The sequence below is a fragment of the Punica granatum genome, chromosome 1, assembly GCF_007655135.1.
Source record: "Punica granatum isolate Tunisia-2019 chromosome 1, ASM765513v2, whole genome shotgun sequence".
NCBI classification, from domain to species: domain Eukaryota; kingdom Viridiplantae; phylum Streptophyta; class Magnoliopsida; order Myrtales; family Lythraceae; genus Punica; species Punica granatum.
Genome location: NC_045127.1, coordinates 18269854 through 18283771, shown reverse-complemented (window position 1 = coordinate 18283771; position 13918 = coordinate 18269854). Strand labels below are relative to the sequence as shown.

Sequence of the window (13918 nt, the reverse complement as noted above, 5' to 3'; positions counted from 1 at the left end):
TAATTTTAGATAATATGATCGATATCATGGTATTTCATTGTAAATGGAATGATTTAAATTCTTCTTGGTAGAAGTAATATTTGATCAGAGTTATTTGTTCTCCAATATAAAGTGATATGAAAGAGGATGCCGCGTGGTGGCAATTTTACATGGAGAAAGCTTTGTATACAACGGTGGTATACAACGGAATTCACGTGGAAACATCACAAGCCTCTAGGGTATCTCTATTTCTATTGAATTTTAGAAATATTACAAAAATAGAAATTTTTATGTGTCTTATAATGTTGCCACATGAATTCCATTGCTTGCAAAGCCATTTTCTTTTATGTGACAATTTCATAACACAATAGAGGTTTCCAAATCCTCTTAGTTTTTAGTAACATCACCAAAAAAATTATTGTTGCTGAAAATAGCTTCTTTTTTTTTTCATGTGTCTAGTACGATATAGTGCTACGAGGTAACACACAATACCTTCTCATAATCAATAGGTTTCAGGTTCGATACTTAGAGGGATTATCTGTTCCCCTTTATTCGCGACTAAATTTTTTATTTTATTATACTAGGCTAATGGACTTTATTATAATAAAAAAAAAAAGAAAATAATGAAGAGGGAACACTCGGCTTTATGTGGAATAAGAGAGGGAGGACCTGATTTCATTTTTTTGTAACCCTCACACTTATCGGGAAAATATCATGAGCATGAAAATTGCTTTTGGACTGTCCAAAACACGTAGGAGTAAAGACTATTATGCTTGTCATCGATGGGTTTAACAGTATGGCTCACGTCATTTCATGTGTCAAGACCTTTGAAGCAAAGATCCATACTTTCAACATCTGTACTAGTAGGAAGCGATCCTAAGTTCATGAGTCACTTTTGTCATCCTTGACCTGGGGGGAAAGCATGATTGAAGTCAGTTTCAAATAAGCTCCAGCTATCAACTAAGCTCGTGACGGATTTTAAGAGATCAATTGCAAAGAATCATCGATAAGAGCATGCATAATTGCAGTATTATCCGAGCACAATACAGGTTCTTCATAAAATTGACTATGTAAATCGTTTAACATAATATTTTCTAAAACGTTTTTCCCACTCCACAAACAATTGAGTTAGCAAATTATTAACTTCGAAACTTTTGGAAGCTTTAGAAGAGTGGATACCGTTATAGTGTATGTACCTTGAGCGAGTACCACAAGCATGTGTGCAGCCACATACAAACTAATCTCGACGTGATGAATTAATAGAGAATCAACGGTTTGTTAGTTAAATTATGGACACTGACTTCCAACTAACAGCACAAAAACGACAGTATTGTCACCCGTGGTACTGGTGAACTTACGGTACAAGTGCTACTTTATTGCTACTTTATTGTTTGAGCACCTTTGTTTTAGGCTTCGTAATTACTTATTCGTTCAAGGAAATAACCGGCCTTTAGCCTTTACCGTTATAGAGTTTAAACACGAAGTTTAACAGGGTAACTAAGAAGCCGCTCACCATACATAAATTGAATTTACATATAGTAACTGCCATCAAAAGAAAAAAATGTTTCGGAATTTGTTTGAAGACTTAAATCAGAATTTCTAAAAATTAAACAAGATCAAAAAAGTTGAAAACGTACTGCACTGGAAACCAATGGGGGAACGGATTTCCAAATTCCAATTTCAATTCATTGCCTTGCAAGTAAGTAAAACACCAAATAACGACAAGCTAGCTGAAGACGACGACACATGCATAGCTCCGGCAGAATTTTGCCCTAGTAATTTCAATTCATCACTTCTAATGTTGCTCTGCTCCCTCCTGACCTCGTTCGAGAACCGTGAAATAGAGCTTCCAATCATAATGGCTCCAGAAGAATCCTATCTCATCACCGACCTTGAGCCTCCTCCGAGTCACGAACTTGTCAATCCAATGGCCATTGAGAACGAAACACCCAGAAGACCACCAGTACTTTAACACCACCGGATGCTCAGATTCCGTGTCCCTGTCCCACATGGTCACGCCCATCCCATTGTCACTCCCGATTTTGGCAACCCACTTGTCGCTCATGAGGGGAAGAATGTGCTTCTTGACGTCGGGTTTCGGGAGGAGCAACCTCGACAACCCGCCCAGGTCACTTTTTTCGAGCTTCTTCTTGATCTTCCACAGACAAGAGTAGAGAACCAGATCAGTGGACACCTGATTATCTCCTATGGCTCGGCCACTACCTCTTAAGAAAGCAATCTTTCGAGCCGGTTTCCACATAGGCCCCTCATCTTTTGCTGCGGGCTTCTTCTTCTTCAAGGGCGGCTTAATCTTGCTGGCCAGTTCCTCGGAACCTGCAGGACGCTTGAGGGGCAAGACATTCTCTCTTGAGTGCAGCGAGAATTTCCCTGGAGACAAAGGCTTAGGGTTTGTGGAACAACCAACACTTTTTGAAGGTAGGGCGCCACAGTGGCACAACTAGTCACGATCGAGACAAGGATCCTCGACTCTTTTGCTGCTGAAGTCATGTCGTCAGGTAACAGAGATGTTGATGATGGACGGTGCTTCCGCTGGCGGGGTTGGGCTGGGAGCAATGAGTATATTGGGAGAAAATATTGTTCGGAGAGTGGATGACCTTTATGACTGGAAGACCCAAGATATATATATATATATATAGACACATACATATATAGTATATGTAGCCGTTGGGAATATATATCTGAAAAGAAATACATACATAATCATTATTATCAAATGGTTAGTTTCCCGTTCTTGGAATTCAACGTGAGAATTGTTGTCCAAATGAGGAAATTACTCAACTGATAAACTGCCTTCAATATGAGAAATTGTTGTCTAAATTACGCAACTCAGAATGTGCATACATGCATGACCGCTTGACTTTGACGATATTAGTTTCTTTAGTAAGAATTCACGGAATATCTCAGGCAATAGTTCAATGAGCAAAATCAATTCCGGAAATTTTGATCTCTGGCAATTTCGGGCCAGAGATATTGTCCAACATGCATACTCTTTTCTTTATTTTGGCCACTACGTACATACTTCATTTGAGCAAATATTTGCTGAGCGTTTTATTTTGATGTGTAATGGATCACGGCAAAAATAAAATTAAGCTAAACAGAGACATATATAGACACGCCTATTAGCTAAGCTCATTTGTTTTTTCAGTCCGACCACAGATATAGAGTCCGGAAAATTTTGTTATTATAAGCGTGTTTTTTTGGCCATTTCACAACTGTCTCATTCTAGGGAATTTTTTATTGGGCTCCATATTACCAGTTACCCTCACACTCATCAGGAAAATATAAGCATGAAACTTGTTCTTGGACTGTCCAAAAGGCGTATGATAGAGACTCTATTATGGTTGTCATCGATAGGTTTAACAAGATGGCTCACATTATTTCATATGTCGAGACCTTTTGAAGCAATGTAGATACTTTCAGCCGGATGTTGTCCAACTTCATGGAATTCAAGAGACAAGACCCCCGCCGGATCACGATCCTTAGTTCATGACTCACTTTATCATCCTAAATCCCTGGTGGAAGCATTGGAGTTAATTTCAATTAAGCCCTCCATTCATCTCTTCCTCACTGTCCACACGAGGGAGAAATCAGGAATCGAAATTAACAGCTACATTGTCACTCACCTCTTCTGCTTCTATGAATACATCAATCACTCCATTTTTTTTTCCCAAATTCAACTATATATTGCATACGTGACTATCTATACTCATTTCAACCGATCCACAATGTAAAGCCTTTGTAGGAGCTTTATACCAATATCTCTTCGGCTATGAGCTCCATCTGAGGGCGGCCTAAGGGACAAAGTGGCTTGAAGTGAAAAATCAATTGAAGTCTTCAAAAAAAATTTTTTTTTTATAAATATCAATAAAATTAATATAAAAATTTTATTTTAAAATTAAAATTATCAACTTTTGACAGGAAAATTAATAATATATTTCTCCCAATATATTATTCATATCATTTTCAACAATTCTTTCTTTCTTTGTTACCTGTATCGAGATAAGAGTAAAACTTACTAGAAAAATGACCAAAAAAACAAAAGTTAAAGAGAATATCAAGATAAAAGTTGATAGGTTATCCAATAAAAAGAGGAAAATCACTAGGAGAGCAAAATTAATTTAATTGAAAGCTACAGGGGAAGTACAAATTCCGACAAAACAGAGATAATGAGAAATCTCAGTAATAATCATACTAAATTTTTTTCTAATTTTAAAATTCCACTCACAGTGACATGAATTATAATTTACACAACATCGAAGAGCTATTTGAAACATGTAAGTATTAGGAGGATTACTAGGCATAATTTAGGAGGATTTACCATTTTTCTTGAATTTATATATTGATGGTTGATGGTTGAAAGAATTAAGGATCGTGGGAAAAATAAACAATAAATAGATGATTTATAGCAAAAATATTAGGAATTATATACATATTGGCCTATGATATGAAAATAATCAATATCTATACAATATATAAAAGTGTGAAGCTCCTCTTTGGATTTCTCAATTTTTACTTTCAAAAAATACCCTTCTATTTTGTATAAAATTTCACAAATACCTTTACCTTAAATATGAGAAAAGACACGTACCTATTCTCCTAGAGCTCTATATTTTTGTACCCTCAATTTTTTTTGCACAAGCGCATATTCACTTCCATTTAACACCCGTCAATTCCCTTTCGATATTTTATTTCCAGTGCCCCACCTTAATACTACCAAATACCAATATATATAATTAAAAGAAGTCCCATCTATACTATATTTACATATATAATAATTATTGAATGTGAAGGTTCTGAAAGTATTGTGGTAAAAAAAGTTCTTAAACAAAAAAATTCTTAAAAAAAATTAAGAATTTGCTTTTATTGTACTTGGCCTTAGACCTCCTTTGTAACCGAAGAAAAAAGGTTCCAAAAGTATTTTTCTCCCTTCGGTTATAAGGGAAAGTATTGTGGTAAAAAAAGGGGTTTGAAACAAAAGGTTTTGAAAAAAAATTAAGGGAGACCTAAGGTCTAGTACAACGAAAGATAAATTATAAATAATTAATATATGAGCACGAGTAGTCACACTAAATGTTGAACATGCGACATCTATGTATACAGGCGAGGGCGTGCGCCACTAAACTACATCCTATTTTAATTTTAAAAGTCATTCTATTTTCAAATTCTTAATTTGTGTCTCGATTAATTTTCTTTCCTTTTTTTTCCTTTCATCTCACTGTCACGCCTCTTCATCTCCGGCCCTGTAACTGCCCCATCAATATTCATCAATTCCAAATTACACACTCTTATCGTCACCGAAAAGATTACACGCACTCCTATTGACCTGTGTGCTTCCCACTCTCACGCTGCACCGTCCTATTTTTTCCTTCTCCAATCTGCAAATTCTCTCTCTTCGCTTTCTTCACTCCATGACTCTGCGGCAAGAACGAACTTCCAGGCTTGCTTGATCGCTCCCAATCAATGCTGGTAATTTCTCTCGATCTAACAATCGGTGATGCTGACTCTAACGCCCTGTTCCTGGTAATTGTGCACTTATCCTTCCCTCCTCCTCCACCTCCGTCCAATGTCTTACGACCAATTAATTTCCTCCCTCCCAGTTTTCTATACAATTGGCTCTCATGCATTGTCCCATCTGTATAACCTATGTTATTCTGGTCCATCGTTCATCTACAGTTTGCTGATTTCATGTTCCATGAGTGTTCTTTGCACATTTAGGCCTACCTCCTCTTGCATGGAAATTCGAAGTCTGGTAATCTTTATAAATATTATCCGATAAAATTACTTAAACTTTCCTTAACCGTCCGCTGCTCTCGCTAGATTATGCATTATTCAAAGTGCTTGACAAAATGCTTGTGTCAGCCCTCTACGACCTATTTGACATTATCGTACTTTATGGTATTGCGTTTTGGTTTTTATTCTGTCGTTGCGGTATGTCTTGTACTCCATACGGTGGACAAAATAAGCAAAGGTGTTTCCTCCTCTTGGATAGTTTTTTAATTTTATTGGCTTAGTTTCGCAGTTATTATGAAATTTAACCACGTCACTGCGTCCTTTATTTTCAATGCAGCAAGCTTTCAAGCAAAAGAGCATGGGATAGTGTTGAAACTGATAATCGCAAGGGATAATGAAAATGCAGTGCGAAACTCTTCTCATCAACAAGTGTGTGTCCTTTTGAAGGTCTGTTGCTTTGAAACGCAATAAAACATAATATTCTTCTTTTCTGTTGTCTCATACATTCCATGCACATATCGTACAATATATGAAAATATTAGAAATACGAATTTTGTTTACTGTGGCATCAATGGGTTCCTTTGTTATTTTTGCACAATGAGTTTACTTTTAACATGCTAATATTTAGTTCATTTGTGAAAAACTCATGTCGGTGGACACAAAACAAAAATTGATTTTCTAGAACCCCTTTGCTTTCAGCTAGAACACAAATAATACCATTAATAACAGTCGTATTATCAGTTATATGGCATATGCAGTAGATGATGAGTAAGCATGGTGCTCTAGCATAGCATCATAACTAATGCGAGTTTGAGCCTTTACCTTTATACTACCAGAATATTTCGGTGTTTGTCTCTGCACCTGAACTTGGCCTATTTATTGCTTCCAAAGAAAAAGGGAAAAAAGACACTGTCCTCTCTCTATATGAAGACTTTTAATAGAATAGTTTGGGTATTCTCTAATAAATGTGGCACTTTTTGAGTTCCTATTCATGAACATTCTTTTTTATTTTTTATTTCTTTTACGTGCTATTTGATTCCAGTCGTGAAAGATATACACAAATATATCCTACTACTATATATGGTCAAGGCCAACCAGCTTGATTTTCGAATATCATTTCTTTTTTCAAACAACGAGACATGTTTCTTGTGATTTTTACTCATCAGCTGGTTTAAGGACAATTACTGTATCATGGTGTATTCAGCTTTCATAATGTTGAGGCCATGCAAAACCATGATCTCATCCCTCATGCCCTTAATTGGTCTGCATGGAAATGGCACAATTTCTTACCTGCAGAGTCGGAGAGCTGAACCTTGTTCTGTAGAGAAGAAGTAAAGATCATCTAATCAAGCATAAGTGGTTCATGATAGATTTAATAAAATTTTCTCTACCATTGCTCAACTCAATGAACCATGTTTTGCAGAGAAGATAAAAAGGATCGTCTGATCGGGCTTTAAGAATTCCTGATAGGTCTATTGAATTTACTCTACTCTTGCTCTCCTCAATTTTAGTATTGAGGTTAGTTTTTAATTTTATGTACTCTTAAGTTGATGCGTTGGCTAAATCCACCCAATGAAATAGAGTGAGTTTCCAAAAGGACCATATATATTATTTTTGCCATGATCATAGCGATGAAGGTTCTACCGGAACATTTACTTATTGTAGGTAGGAGGACTGTGCTGGGATGAAGAATCCTTCAGTCCATGGGAGGGATTTATGATAATCATTTTATGGTAATGAAATATGTAAACCCAGGACTCGATAAAGCTTAATAAGCAACTTTTTGAAGTTGGAGAACTGATTTGGTTCAGTCTTTCAAGCTAATCCAACATTTTTTCTATTCAGAAGGTCCTTTGAGAGTTTAGAAATATCTTGTGATCATCAAACGTATACTGGTCTTTGATTTGATCACCAACTAAGCTCTATGATCCATCTTTTCTCGTGCCCACTTATAGGAGCTTTACTGGAGCTTCCGTGGTGGGCCATTCACAGCCTTTAACGACACAAAAAGAAGTTGCTCTCCACATGTACATAGAGAAGAAAGGTCAATGCTTGAGAACTTGCCATATATGTTTGTTGATACTATTGAATGGATATCGACAAAGGCTTTTAAATTTCTTCTTCCCTTCAATATCTGAGCAATGATGGTTCTTTTGGTCTTTGATTTTGCTACTAAGGTGTGGGATGTTGTCATTACTACCTCTTGATATTCTTTATTTGGTGTTATAATAATGTCTTTAGTGCTTCTAATTAAGTTACTATCTTGGGCAGGTTGAAGCAATCTTGCTCTTATAACAACAATACGTGGGTTTTCCCTGGCCTAAGCTTTGTCTATTATATATTAGGGATATAGGTACTAAAATGGGCCATAACGTTTTTCTTATAAATATTTTGGTCATTTAATTTAAGAAATTAAAAGAGTTTTAGGAAAAGAAAAAAAGAAGGAAACAAGCTAGCACTGTTCAGCCTGATAGGGAAAAGAGGGAGAGAAGGGCCGGTGGTGGCTGCCCTAGCAGAGGTTGGCAGAGACGGACCTCAACCAGGTTGGCCTAACTTGTGATCTTCGCATGATAACTAAGACTTTTTCTTTTTTTCTTTTTTTCACAAGTTGTGTCGGAGAGCACTTATTGAGTCCAAACATTTCGTAGAAACACATATCTAACTTGTTTTAACTCAAAATTATGTTGGACATATTATTCCACATGCATAATATCTCATGCTAAATGAAGTTTTGCACGTGCAACGCATGTGATTTCATGCTAGTTATTAGAAATGAGAAAAAAAGTAGATTCATTAGGGATTGTTTTGGCAAGTAAATTTGTTAGAGATTAAGTTAGGCCAATTCATGTTAAGGGGCCTTAATCTATCACGAAGCAAGTAACTTTATTAGAAATTAATATTAGTGGAGCTATATATATATATATATATATATAGCCTAAAAATGGGGGCCTAAATCAATTTGTTTTTTTGTTTTTTACAGAAGAGTCCATCGCTAATTTGTCATAAAGTGGTTTTATCTTCTGGTTTTGTGTCACTGATCAGATACAATTTTGGTCATGATTTGTGACGAAAAATCGTTCGATCATAGATAGGTGACAAAAGTTTTGACAAAAACGTTTCTGTCACAAATTTTTGTGACAAATGCGTCATTTATATAGAAGAGGGAACGAGGATCAGGAATGTGATTTCCAGCGTCGGATTTTGTGACTAAAATTTCTATTAGTGGATTCCTTTAGTGACGGATTATCAGGAATCCGTCACAGATTTTTCCGTCACTAATGCCTATTTCTCTTGTGGTGTTTTGCCTTCATAATTTTCTTATGAGTCCTAGAAAAGTCTACAACTTACACATTCTTAGTTGAAAAACGAAATCACCCATATCGAGTTTAAAAATTTAATGGACTAGTGAAAACTTTCTTTTTGTATAATATAGCTCTTATCAAATTCGTCGAGAATTTATGTAAATATTCTTTTGAATTGTAATGAATTTTCATTTGTCGCGATACTTTTACATGCTACAAAGTTTCAATATCAAGATTGCACCCCTTAAGGAATTTCTGATTTCGTCTCGGAGGATAGGGTAATTAATAGGGTATGGGGAGGCCTTCCGGTGAATGCATGGGCATTTTTAGTTGTTATAACCAGTGTTATCAGAACCGGACCGGATGATGAACCGGAAGGGGTACGGGGTCATGGGTTTATGGGTCCAACCGGGGGTTCGATGGGTCGGACCGCTCGTTTACTTAAAATAAAATAAATATTCATATTATTAAAAAAATTATGATAATTAAGATAAAAGTATGATGATTTTAAAGAAATATAACAATAGTATAAGAAAGTATCTATATTTAATATTTTTTACTTCAAAATAAATATTTTATTTTAATAAGTACTTAAAAGTAGAGTTAAAAGAACAAAAAAGTGGTGGTGGCTTGGTTGGTAGTATGCTAATATGAAAAGTAAGAGGTCATGAGTTCAAATCTTTACACAACCAATCAATTTTTACATTAAATAGGAAACCCATAAAAACTCATAGAACCGGCCGGTTTAATGAAATTTTGCTTAAAACCGGCCGGTTCAATGGGTCCGGCGGTTCAAAGCTGCCATTTCGGTTTTTAGGCGAACCGGACCGGACTTGGTGCCGGTTCCCGGTCCGATCGGTCGAACCGGCCGGTCCGGTCCGGTTCTGATAACAATGGTTATAACATTATGTTATTTATATGCCTATAAAAGTGGAAGTCATAAGATAAAGTCGGAGTACATAATCCAGTTTAATAAGTAATTACTGCATGCAAATCATTGATTATATAAAATCTCATAATTAATTAATATCACCACTTCACAACAATTGAATTAGCAAATTATTAATTTTTGAAATTTTGGAAGATTTAGGAAAGTAGATGTCGATATTGCGTATGTACATGATGCGAGTACCATGTGCGAGCATGCTGCCACATACAAACTAATCTTGACATGAATTTATAGAGATTTAACGGCCTATTGTTTAAATTTTGGACACTGACTCCCATTAACAGCATAGAAACGAGAGTATTGTCACTTGTACTATTGTAGAACATACGGTAGAAGGGGAAGTCGGTAACAAGACTGTCGATTTGAACAAATTAAGATATGTAGAAACTCACAATATGCACACATGCATGAGTATTGATTAACTATATTTAATGGGGAGAATTGCAGAAATGATCCTATAAGTTTGTACTTTTTTTACATCGAGATCTATAAGTTTCATTTTGACTTTTTCAGTCCTAAACATCTGCTCCGAAGACACTTATGGTCCAAATTCGTGCTTAACTGTTAACCATTGCTGATGTGGACGTAAACTGCGTTAAATTTTTTCCACCCATATTTAAAATGTCTACGTAAAAATTAAAAGAATTACTTAATGGTCCGAAAAGTTTTTCATGTTTTCAATTTGAATCCTATAAGATTAACCAAAATCAAATAAAAACTATAAAAAATCAAAATTAATTTAAAAAATAATTTTCTTTTAAATTTTAAAATTTTGAAAATAATTTGAAAGGAAATTTAAAAGTTTTAGGAAGAATAGAAGAACAATTATATAAATTAATTAAATCTACATAAAATTTTGAAAAGTTTTTAGAAACAAGAAAATAAAGAAAAAATTCAGAAAAATTAAAATTAAAATTCAAAAAAATTACAAAAGGTTCATAGAAAATTTTAAATTATTCAAAAAATTAAATAAAAAATGAAGATTTAGGAAAATAATAAATAAGAATATTAATATTAAGAATAACTATCTAATTTTTTTAAAAAAAAGTGGAAGATCATTTTCAAACTTGTTGAAGAATGAGAAGGGACTAGGTAATTACCAAAACATTGAGTGGAGCGAGGTCGTCGGACGTTTTGGCTGGAAGGGTCCCCATTTTTTATCCTTTCCCCTCCTCTTCCCCCATTCCCTCCCCTCCAGGTAACGGTGGCAATATTTGTCATGTCATGTTTAAACAGATCGTGTCTAAACGGATTTGTGTCAAAAGGTTCTAAACCCAAACACGACACATTTAATAAATATGTCAAGATTTTCAAACAGGAACACGACACATTTAATTATGGGTTGACACGGATACGACACATCTAATCCGTTTAACTAAGCGTGTCTAAATGTCTATGTATATTTACCTGCACGATATGACACTATTACCTTTAGGCACATATTATACCTACATGATATGACACTATTAAATTTAACTACATGTTACTACACGATTGACATGATAAAAACACCATAACCGGGTAATTTATATAAACAAATTTAGATGATTTTAGTATACTTTCTTCTATTAATTGATACAATATGTTAAAAAAAAATTTAACACGATAATACATAATATAAACAGGTGTAGCCGTGTCTAAACGAGTTATAAGAGTTCAACCCATTTAAACACGTTTATTTATCGTGTCTAAATGTGTTTGACCTATTTAAACACTAAACACATTTAGCCTTAACCTAAACCCGCTTAACTCCATGTCGTATTCATGTCGTGTTATCATGTTGTATTAAATACTGTCGGCCCTACCCCCAGGCGCCCCACTCTCTTTTTTAAAAAAAAAATTAGAATTTTCTGTAAATTTTATTTATTTTTTATTTCATGTAGCTTTTCTTCTCTTTTTATAAAATTTTAATTTTTTTTCAAAATATTAAATCTAAATTAATTTATTAAAATTAAATATTTAAATAAAAAAATTAAAACGAATTTCACGACGTTAAGTCCGCATGATCGTTCGTTAACGGCACGTAATGGATCAAAACCGTTACTTTTTGAAACGATTTAAGACTTCTGTTTTCCAAATTTGAACTTATAGGATTCAAGTTCAGTAAATGAAAAACTTTTAGGACCATTTTTGCTATTTTTTTAATTACCACTTAAGTATTTTAAATATAGGTGAAAAAGATTTAATGTCATTTTATGTCTACATAAACACCGGTTCACAGTTAATCATGATTTAGACTAAACGTTTCTAACGGACCAAATGGTTAGAACTGCAAAAGCCAAAATAATAATTATAGGACTTGATGTCAAAAAACGACATACTTATAGGACTATTTTTGTAATTTTCCCTTATCTAATGTATCAGTTTCCTCATAAAGAGTTTGCAATATCACTCCCGATATTTCAATCAACAATATCAATTTTAAGAAATTTTGGTCCCGGGAATTACGGGTCGTAGATATTTTCCTACATGCGTACTTCACTTGAGCAAACATTTGTTGGGCATTATTTGAAACTTGCCATGTAAGGTCACATAAAAGTAAACTTAAATTAGACAAGACTGATATAGACACGCCTACGTAATCTCTTTGTTTTTTTTTTCTCCTTTTCTTTTGGTTTTTGCTGGCTTTTTTTAGTCAAATTATAGCTATTTTCAATCTATTAAATCAGACTAATTGAGATAAAAGTCCGGGGAATCCATTATTCAGTAAGTGTCATTTCCTCGCCCGCAGCACAGCAGTCCCATTCCAGGGAAGTTTGGATTGGGCTCCATATAGATTAGGGCAAATTTCCGCTCGCTGCTGCATGTCAAATTGTTCAATGATAGATTATATGTAATTACATGTATTAACTCATGAGATACAACGTACCAGTTCTAATGAGTACCTAATAATACAATGGGACGAATGAAGTATAAGTTCTAATAATATATAATATAGTTTTGTGTTGGTCGAGTGGTTAGCAACTTCAATTCTAAGGAAAAAAACACAAGTTTGAGTCTCGTGAATCATACTTGTTAGGAGAGGGATAATTTTTAATGCTCGATCTCCTGGAATTGTGAGAGTAATGTCTCCCACAATTTTTATCATAGAGGGTGTAGTGTAGTAACGCACACTCTCGCCTATTAACCAAGAGTTTGTATGCTCGATACTCGTGGTGGGACTACGCATGCCTTTTGGTAGTTATTAAAATTTCTATTTCATTGTATTAAGCCAATAAACCTCAGTTGTAACCGGGAAAAAAAAATTCTAATTAGGTACACAAGTCGACGGAGAGTCGCCACCACAATCTATTTTATACCTGTGTACTTAACGTTGCAATGCACATGAGGATTCATTTTGTCCAAATATAATTACCAACTATTATATTATTTTATTTATTTATTTTATATGATTACAGGTTCCTCTTTGGACCATGGGAAATTTTCCAGTCTCAAGGGTTTTCCTTTTTTCTTTTAATTTTTTTTTATTTTTAATTTTCAATTTTTTAAAAATAATTTCTTTAATTTGTTGTTTTTAAATCGAAAAGGACAATGCAATGAGTAATTTGATTGATCCATCCACTCAACCGCCCAATCTTTATGACCCAAACCAATCATCTCGAGAAATTTTCCCAACTTCTTTTTTTTTCCAAATTTAGATTCATAATGCAAATTGATCTTGTATAAAAGTAATTCTTTAAAATTAAAAGTTTAAATATTCAGATGTCAGTTCTCAACCTTATTTGTTAGTTATGATATATTTTCAATAATCTCTATGCCAATAGTAACGTAATTACCGTTCCTAAATTCAAATACAAATTGTAATAGATGACTTTATTAATGAGTCTAACTTTAAATTAAATAATACTAAAATTCCTTATAATTTATTAAAATAAATAAAATTACAAAAAATCAAACCGGGTTAATTTGATTGTTCTTGACTTTTAATAATTTATTT

General features: G+C 34.2%; 1 long non-coding RNA gene across 3 annotated transcripts; it reads left to right on the top strand.

The window, feature by feature from the left end:
- Positions 1 to 5222: 5222 nt before the first annotated feature.
- LOC116197339 lies at positions 5223 to 9177 on the top strand. 3 transcript variants are annotated; one of them, XR_004155028.1, is made up of 5 exons: positions 5223 to 5466; positions 6068 to 6177; positions 7396 to 7463; positions 7686 to 7774; positions 8002 to 9177. It is a non-coding gene; the product is annotated as an uncharacterized LOC116197339 (long non-coding RNA). The 3 variants fall into 3 exon arrangements; XR_004155029.1 differs by having other exon boundaries at positions 7154 to 7463; XR_004155027.1 differs by having other exon boundaries at positions 6068 to 7463.
- Positions 9178 to 13918: the final 4741 nt, after the last annotated feature.